Source organism: Hyla sarda, unplaced genomic scaffold, assembly GCF_029499605.1.
Source record: "Hyla sarda isolate aHylSar1 unplaced genomic scaffold, aHylSar1.hap1 scaffold_22, whole genome shotgun sequence".
In the NCBI taxonomy this organism is placed as follows: Eukaryota; Metazoa; Chordata; class Amphibia; order Anura; family Hylidae; genus Hyla; species Hyla sarda.
The window spans coordinates 75,438-85,619 of NW_026608872.1; the positions used below are offsets into that span (position 1 = coordinate 75,438).

Consider the following 10,182-nt stretch of genomic DNA (forward strand, 5'->3'; position numbering starts at 1 on the left):
TGACGCCTCCTTGGCTGTCCCCAAACGGTATAAAACCAACAGCCACGGGAAGCTGTAAGGATAGAGGACATACCTGCATCCTATTGGACTCACTTGTCTTGGTTAAATCCAGCTTATTTGACAACCTATGGTGCTGCTGCTTCTGCTCATGGCAGTGCTGCTTCTGACAAGGCTGTTCTTTGGTGGGCCTAGGCGACATCACAATCTCCATGGTTACATACACAACAAAGGTCAGATGTTGTTTACACCTGGCCATGCCAGTGGTATTGAGTAGCATATCACAGTGCTAAGGGTCCTGGATGCAACAATCTTTCAATGGGGAATAGCCGCACTGAGTTTGTCAAGTGCACCCATGTTTGCAACTCCAACAATACACACATATGTATGTATGTCTGTCTATCTATCTATCTATCCACCCATCTATCTCTATATATATTTATCTCTCTCTCTCTCTATATGTATATATATATATATATATATATATTATTTTTTTCTTTCTTTTAAATATATATATATATATATATATATATATATGTATATACATATAGAGAGAGAGAGATGGAAATACTTTTTTAAACATGTTTTCACCTAATTTTTACCTTCTTTCCTCCTTTTTTCCTATGCTGCTGCTTCTTATTTTTCTTCTTTTTCAGACCCTATCATTGCACTATTGCTCATTCAATACCACCAGCAGATGGAGACACTATATTACAACATTAGTTGTGAGCAGCAGTTTGTACAAACAAATGTCTCATAGCTGATGTCCTATCCACCTAGGCACATAGGCACCACCTATTGTCTTTTGCCTGCAGTAGGTGCCCACTGGACTAGCCAGCAAGCAGCTGCAGCAGCAGCAGCAAATAAACAGGTAATCTTTCTATCCAACACTGAACCCTGGTGGTGCATTTAATATATGCTATCAGATAGGGGACATATCAGATATTAAACTGATATAAACAGACACCACATTTGATACCAGCCAAAAGGAAGGATGAGAAGTGATAACTGTGAAAGGGGAGGAACCAACGCTGTCCCCATCACATGCACCATCACTACTTGTAGGAAGGGAGGCTGGCTGGCAGTCACCCACCAGTACACACAGCAGACCCTAAACCCATATCATTATTGCTAAGCAGGAAGATGGGAGTCCATTTCACTCTGATGGACCATTTTTAAATGCAATCCATAACCTGGCTTTGGCAGGAACCCTTCTTACTCCTCCTACTTGCATTTGATACTGGGTTTAGGATCTGCATAGGAAATACACACACACACACACACACACACAAGCACACACTTACCTGTGTTGCCTACTGACGCCTCCTTGGCTGTCCCCAAACGGTATAAAACCAACAGCCACAGGAAGCTGTAAGGATAGAGGACATACCTGCATCCTATTGGACTCACTTGTCTTGGTTAAATCCAGCTTATTTGACAACCTATGGTGCTGCTGCTTCTGCTCATGGCAGTGCTGCTTCTGACAAGGCTGTTCTTTGGTGGGCCTAGGCGACATCACAATCTCCATGGTTACATACACAACAAAGGTCAGATGTTGTTTACACCTGGCCATGCCAGTGGTATTGGGTAGCATATCACAGTGCTAAGGGTCCTGGATGCAACAATCTTTGAATGGGGAATAGCCGCACTGAGTTTGTCTAGTGCACCCATGTTTGCAACTCCAACAATACACACATATGTATGTATGTATGTATGTATATATGTATGTATGTGTATCTATCTATCCACCCATCTATCTCTATATATATTTATCTCTCTCTCTCTCTCTATATGTATATATATATATACATATATATAATTTTTTTCTTTTAAATATATATATATATATATATATATATATATATATATATATATGTATATACATATATATAGAGAGAGAGAGAGATGGAAATACTTTTTTTAAACATGTTTTCACCTCATTTTTACCTTCTTTTTTTTCTTCTCTCCATGTTTTCCTTCTTTCCTCCTTTTTTTCCTATGCTGCTGCTTCTTATTTTTCTTCTTTTTCAGACCCTATCATTGCACTATTGCTTATTCAATACCACCAGCAGATGGAGACACTATATTACAACATTAGTTGTGAGCAACAGTTTGTACAAACAAATACCTCATAGCTGATGTCCTATCCACCTATCCATCTAGGCACCACCTATTGTCTTTTGCCTGCAGTAGGGGCCCACTGGACTAGCCAGCAAGCAGCTGCTGTTGCAGCAGCAGCAGCAAATAAACAGGTAATCTTTCTTTCCAACACTGAAACCTGGTGGTGCACTTAATATATGCTACCAGATAGGGGACATATCAGATATTAAACTGATATAAACAGACACCACATTTGATACCAGCCAAAAGGAAGGATGATAAGTGATAACTGTGAAAGGGGAGGAACCAACGCTGTCCCCTTCACATGCACCATCACTACTTGTAGGAAGGGAGGCTGGCTGGCAGCCTCCCATACACACTCTGGCTGGGTGGCAGTCACCCACCAGTACACACAGCAGACCCTAAACCCATATCATTATTGCTAAGCAGGAAGATGGGAGTCCATTTCACTCTGATGGACCATTTTTAAATGCAATCCATAACCTGGCTTTGGCAGGAACCCTTCTTACTCCTCCTACTTGCATTTGATACTGGGTTTAGGATCTGCATAGGAAACACACACACACACACACACACACATACAAGCACACACTTACCTGTGTTGCCTGCTGACGCCTCCTTGGCTGTCCCCAAACGGTATAAAACCAACAGCCACGGGAAGCTGTAAGGATAGAGGACATACCTGCATCCTATTGGACTCACTTGTCTTGGTTAAATCCAACTTATTTGACAACCTATGGTGCTGCTACTTCTGCTCATGGCAGTGCTGCTTCTGACAAGGCTGTTCTTTGGTGGGCCTAGGCGACATCACAATCTCCATGGTTACATACACAACAAAGGTCAGATGTTGTTTACACCTGGCCATGCCAGTGGTATTGAGTAGCATATCCCAGTGCTAAGGGTCCTGGGTGCAACAATCTTTCAATGGGGAATAGCCGCACTGAGTTTGTCAAGTGCACCCATGTTTGCAACTCCAACAATACACACATATGTATGTATGTGTGTATGTGTGTACGTGTGTACGTGTGTACGTATGTATGTATGTCTATCTATCTATCTATCTATCTATCTATCTATCCACCCATCTATCTCTATATATATTTATCTCTCTCTCTCTCTCTCTATATGTATATATATATAATTTTTTTTTCTTTTAAATATATATATATATATATATATATATATATGTATATACATATAGAGAGAGAGAGAGATGGAAATACTTTTTTAAACATGTTTTCACCTCATTTTTACCTTCTTTTTTTCTTCTCTCCATGTTTTCCTTCTTTCCTATGCTGCTGCTTCTTATTTTTCTTCTTTTTCAGACCCTATCATTGCACTATTGCTTATTCAATACCACCAGCAGATGGAGACACTATATTACAACATTAGTTGTGAGCAGCAGTTTGTACAAACAAATGCCTCATAGCTGATGTCCTATCCACCTAGGCACATAGGCACTACCTATTGTCTATTGCCTGCAGTAGGGGCCCACTGGACTAGCCAGCAAGCAGCTGCAGCAAATAAACAGATAATCTTTCTTTCCAACACTGAAACCTGGTGGTGCATTTAATATATGCTATCAGATAGGGGACATATCAGATATTAAACTGATATAAACAGACACCACATTTGATACCAGCCAAAAGGAAGGATGAGAAGTGATAACTGTGAAAGGGGAGGAACCAACGCTGTCCCCTTCACATGCACCATCACTACTTGTAGGAAGGGAGGCTGGCTGGCAGCCTCCCATACACACTCTGGCTGGGTGGCAGTCACCCACCAGTACACACAGCAAACCCTAAACCCATATCATTATTGCTAAGCAGGAAGATGGGAGTCCATTTCACTCTGATGGACCATTTTTAAATGCAATCCATAACCTGGCTTTGGCAGGAACCCTTCTTACTCCTCCTACTTGCATTTGATACTGGGTTTAGGATCTGCATAGGAAACACACACACACACACACACACACACACACACACACATACATACAAGCACACACTTACCTGTGTTGCCTGCTGACGCCTCCTTGGCTGTCCCCAAACGGTATAAAACCAACAGCCACGGGAAGCTGTAAGGATAGAGGACATACCTGCATCCTATTGGACTCACTTGTCTTGGTTAAATCCAACTTATTTGACAACCTATGGTGCTGCTACTTCTGCTCATGGCAGTGCTGCTTCTGACAAGGCTGTTCTTTGGTGGGCCTAGGCGACATCACAATCTCCATGGTTACATACACAACAAAGGTCAGATGTTGTTTACACCTGGCCATGCCAGTGGTATTGAGTAGCATATCCCAGTGCTAAGGGTCCTGGGTGCAACAATCTTTCAATGGGGAATAGCCGCACTGAGTTTGTCAAGTGCACCCATGTTTGCAACTCCAACAATACACACATATGTATGTATGTATGTATGTGTGTATGTGTGTATGTGTGTATGTGTGTATGTGTGTATGTGTGTATGTGTGTATGTGTGTATGTGTGTCTATCTATCTATCTATCCACCCATCTATCTCTATATATATTTATCTCTCTCTCTCTATATATATGTATATATATATATATATAATTTTTTTTTCTTTTATATATATATATATATATATATATATATATATGTATATACATATAGAGAGGGAGAGAGAGATGGAAATACTTTTTTAAACATGTTTTCACCTCATTTTTACCTTCTTTTTTTCTTCTCTCCATGTTTTCCTTTTTTCCTATGCTGCTGCTTCTTATTTTTCTTCTTTTTCAGACCCTATCATTGCACTATTGCTTATTCAATACCACCAGCAGATGGAGACACTATATTACAACATTAGTTGTGAGCAGCAGTTTGTACAAACAAATGCCTCATAGCTGATGTCCTATCCACCTAGGCACATAGGCACCACCTATTGTCTTTTGCCTGCAGTAGGGACCCACTGGACTAGCCAGCAAGCAGCTGCAGCAGCAAATAAACAGGTAATCTTTCTTTCCAACACTGAAACCTGGTGGTGCACTTAATATATGCTACCAGATAGGGGACATATCAGATATTAAACTGATATAAACAGACACCACATTTGATACCAGCCAAAAGGAAGGATGAGAAGTGATAACTGTGAAAGGGGAGGAACCAACGCTGTCCCCTTCACATGCACCATCACTACTTGTAGGAAGGGAGGCTGGCTGGCAGCCTCCCATGCACACTCTGGCTGGGTGGCAGTCACCCACCAGTACACACAGCAGACCCTAAACCCATATCATTATTGCTAAGCAGGAAGATGGGAGTCCATTTCACTCTAATGGACCATTTTTAAATGCAATCCATAACCTGGCTTTGGCAGGAACCCTTCTTACTCCTCCTACTTGCATTTGATACTGGGTTTAGGATCTGCATAGGAAACACACACACACACACACACAAGCACACACTTACCTGTGTTGCCTGCTGACGCCTCCTTGGCTGTCCCCAAACGGTATAAAACCAACAGCCACGGGAAGCTGTAAGGATAGAGGACATACCTGCATCCTATTGGACACACTTGTCTTGGTTAAATCCAACTTATTTGACAACCTATGGTGCTGCTACTTATGCTCATGGCAGGGCTGCTTCTGACAAGGCTGTTCTTTGGTGGGCCTAGGCGACATCACAATCTCCATGGTTACATACACAACAAAGGTCAGATGTTGTTTACACCTGGCCATGCCAGTGGTATTGAGTAGCATATCCCAGTGCTAAGGGTCCTGGGTGCAACAATCTTTCAATGGGGAATAGCCGCACTGAGTTTGTCAAGTGCACCCATGTTTGCAACTCCAACAATACACACATATGTATGTATGTATGTGTGTATGTGTGTATGTGTGTATGTGTGTATGTATGTCTATCTATCTATCTATCCACCCATCTATCTCTATATATATTTATCTCTCTCTCTCTCTCTCTCTATATGTATATATATATATATATATATATATATATATATATATAATTTTTTTTTCTTTTAAATATATATATATATATATATATATATATATATATGTATATACATATATAGAGAGAGAGAGATGGAAATACTTTTTTAAACATGTTTTCACCTCATTTTTACCTTCTTTTTTTCTTCTCTCCATGTTTTCCTTCTTTCCTATGCTGCTGCTTCTTATTTTTCTTCTTTTTCAGACCATATCATTGCACTATTGCTTATTCAATACCACCAGCAGATGGAGACACTATATTACAACATTAGTTGTGAGCAGCAGTTTGTACAAACAAATGCCTCATAGCTGATGTCCTATCCACCTAGGCACATAGGCACTACCTATTGTCTATTGCCTGCAGTAGGGACCCACTGGACTAGACAGCAAGCAGCTGCAGCAAATAAACAGATAATCTTTCTTTCCAACACTGAAACCTGGTGGTGCATTTAATATATGCTATCAGATAGGGGACATATCAGATATTAAACTGATATAAACAGACACCACATTTGATACCAGCCAAAAGGAAGGATGAGAAGTGATAACTGTGAAAGGGGAGGAACCAACGCTGTCCCCTTCACATGCACCATCATTACTTGTAGGAAGGGAGGCTGGCTGGCAGCCTCCCATACACACTCTGGCTGGGTGGCAGTCACCCACCAGTACACACAGCAGACCCTAAACCCATATCATTATTGCTAAGCAGGAAGATGGGAGTCCATTTCACTCTGATGGACCATTTTTAAATGCAATCCATAACCTGGCTTTGGCAGGAACCCTTCTTACTCCTCCTACTTGCATTTGATACTGGGTTTAGGATCTGCATAGGAAACACACACACACACACACACACACACACATACAAGCACACACTTACCTGTGTTGCCTGCTGACGCTTCCTTGGCTGTCCCCAAACGGTATAAAACCAACAGCCACGGGAAGCTGTAAGGATAGAGGACATACCTGCATCCTATTGGACTCACTTGTCTTGGTTAAATCCAACTTATTTGACAACCTATGGTGCTGCTACTTCTGCTCATGGCAGTGCTGCTTCTGACAAGGCTGTTCTTTGGTGGGCCTAGGCGACATCACAATCTCCATGGTTACATACACAACAAAGGTCAGATGTTGTTTACACCTGGCCATGCCAGTGGTATTGAGTAGCATATCCCAGTGCTAAGGGTCCTGGGTGCAACAATCTTTCAATGGGGAATAGCCGCACTGAGTTTGTCAAGTGCACCCATGTTTGCAACTCCAACAATACACACATATGTATGTATGTATGTGTGTATGTGTGTATGTGTATCTCTCTATCTCTCTATCTATCTATCTATCTATCCACCCATCTATCTCTATATATATTTATCTCTCTCTCTCTATATGTATATATGTAATTTTTTTTTCTTTTAAATATATATATATATATATATACATATAGAGAGAGAGAGAGATGGAAATACTTTCTTAAACATGTTTTCACCTCATTTTTACCTTCTTTTTTTTCTTCTCTCCATGTTTTCCTTCTTTCCTCCTTTTTTCATATGCTGCTGCTTCTTATTTTTCTTCTTTTTCAGACCCTATCATTGCACTATTGCTTATTCAATACCACCAGCAGATGGAGACACTATATTACAACATTAGTTGTGAGCAGCAGTTTGTACAAACAAATGCCTCATAGCTGATGTCCTATCCACCTAGGCACATAGGCACCACCTATTGTCTTTTGCCTGCAGTAGGGACCCACTGGACTAGCCAGCAAGCAGCTGCAGCAGCAAATAAACAGGTAATCTTTCTTTCCAACACTGAAACCTGGTGGTGCACTTAATATATGCTACCAGATAGGGGACATATCAGATATTAAACTGATATAAACAGACACCACATTTGATACCAGCCAAAAGGAAGGATGATAAGTGATAACTGTGAAAGGGGAGGAACCAACGCTGTCCCCTTCACATGCACCATCACTACTTGTAGGAAGGGAGGCTGGCTGGCAGCCTCCCATACACACTCTGGCTGGGTGGCAGTCACCCACCAGTACACACAGCAGACCCTAAACCCATATCATTATTGCTAAGCAGGAAGATGGGAGTCCATTTCACTCTGATGGACCATTTTTAAATGCAATCCATAACCTGGCTTTGGCAGGAACCCTTCTTACTCCTCCTACTTGCATTTGATACTGGGTTTAGGATCTGCATAGGAAACACACACACACACACAAGCACACACTTACCTGTGTTGCCTGCTGACGCCTCCTTGGCTGTCCCCAAACGGTATAAAACCAACAGCCACGGGAAGCTGTAAGGATAGAGGACATACCTGCATCCTATTGGACTCACTTGTCTTGGTTAAATCCAACTTATTTGACAACCTATGGTGCTGCTACTTCTGCTCATGGCAGTGCTGCTTCTGACAAGGCTGTTCTTTGGTGGGCCTAGGCGACATCACAATCTCCATGGTTACATACACAACAAAGGTCAGATGTTGTTTACACCTGGCCATGCCAGTGGTATTGAGTAGCATATCCCAGTGCTAAGGGTCCTGGGTGCAACAATCTTTCAATGGGGAATAGCCGCACTGAGTTTGTCAAGTGCACCCATGTTTGCAACTCCAACAATACACACATATGTATGTATGTATGTATGTGTGTATGTGTGTATGTGTGTATGTGTGTATGTGTGTATGTATGTCTATCTATCTATCTATCTATCCACCCATCTATCTCTATATATATTTATCTCTCTCTCTCTCTCTCTCTATATGTATATATATATAATTTTTTTTCTTTTAAATATATATATATATATATATATATATATATATATATATATATACATATAGAGAGAGAGAGAGATGGAAATACTTTTTTAAACATGTTTTCACCTCATTTTTACCTTCTTTTTTTCTTCTCTCCATGTTTTCCTTCTTTCCTATGCTGCTGCTTCTTATTTTTCTTCTTTTTCAGACCCTATCATTGCACTATTGCTTATTCAATACCACCAGCAGATGGAGACACTATATTACAACATTAGTTGTGAGCAGCAGTTTGTACAAACAAATGCCTCATAGCTGATGTCCTATCCACCTAGGCACATAGGCACCACCTATTGTCTATTGCCTGCAGTAGGGGCCCACTGGACTAGCCAGCAAGCAGCTGCAGCAAATAAACAGATAATCTTTCTTTCCAACACTGAAACCTGGTGGTGCATTTAATATATGCTATCAGATAGGGGACATATCAGATATTAAACTGATATAAACAGACACCACATTTGATACCAGCCAAAAGGAAGAATGAGAAGTGATAACTGTGAAAGGGGAGGAACCAACGCTGTCCCCTTCACATGCACCATCACTACTTGTAGGAAGGGAGGCTGGCTGGCAGCCTCCCATACACACTCTGGCTGGGTGGCAGTCACCCACCAGTACACACAGCAGACCCTAAACCCATATCATTATTGCTAAGCAGGAAGATGGGAGTCCATTTCACTCTGATGGACCATTTTTAAATGCAATCCATAACCTGGCTTTGGCAGGAACCCTTCTTACTCCTCCTACTTGCATTTGATACTGGGTTTAGGATCTGCATAGGAAACACACACACACACACACACACACACACACACACACACATACAAGCACACACTTACCTGTGTTGCCTGCTGACGCCTCCTTGGCTGTCCCCAAACGGTATAAAACCAACAGCCACGGGAAGCTGTAAGGATAGAGGACATACCTGCATCCTATTGGACTCACTTGTCTTGGTTAAATCCAACTTATTTGACAACTTATGGTGCTGCTACTTCTGCTCATGGCAGTGCTGCTTCTGACAAGGCTGTTCTTTGGTGGGCCTAGGCGACATCACAATCTCCATGGTTACATACACAACAAAGGTCAGATGTTGTTTACACCTGGCCATGCCAGTGGTATTGAGTAGCATATCCCAGTGCTAAGGGTCCTGGGTGCAACAATCTTTCAATGGGGAATAGCCGCACTGAGTTTGTCAAGTGCACCCATGTTTGCAACTCCAACAATACACACATATGTATGTATGTATGTATGTGTGTATGTGTGTATGTATGTCTATCTATCT

General features: G+C 41.4%; 1 non-coding gene and 1 pseudogene across 1 annotated transcript; both read right to left on the reverse strand.

The window, feature by feature from the left end:
• Positions 1-2,198: 2,198 nt before the first annotated feature.
• LOC130320336 (U2 spliceosomal RNA) lies at positions 2,199-2,384 on the reverse strand. The gene has a single exon (XR_008866249.1). It is a non-coding gene; the product is annotated as a U2 spliceosomal RNA (small nuclear RNA).
• Positions 2,385-7,896: 5,512 nt separating this feature from the next.
• Positions 7,897-8,004, reverse strand: LOC130320337 (U2 spliceosomal RNA; annotated as a pseudogene).
• Between the last annotated feature and the right edge of the window lie 2,178 nt (positions 8,005-10,182).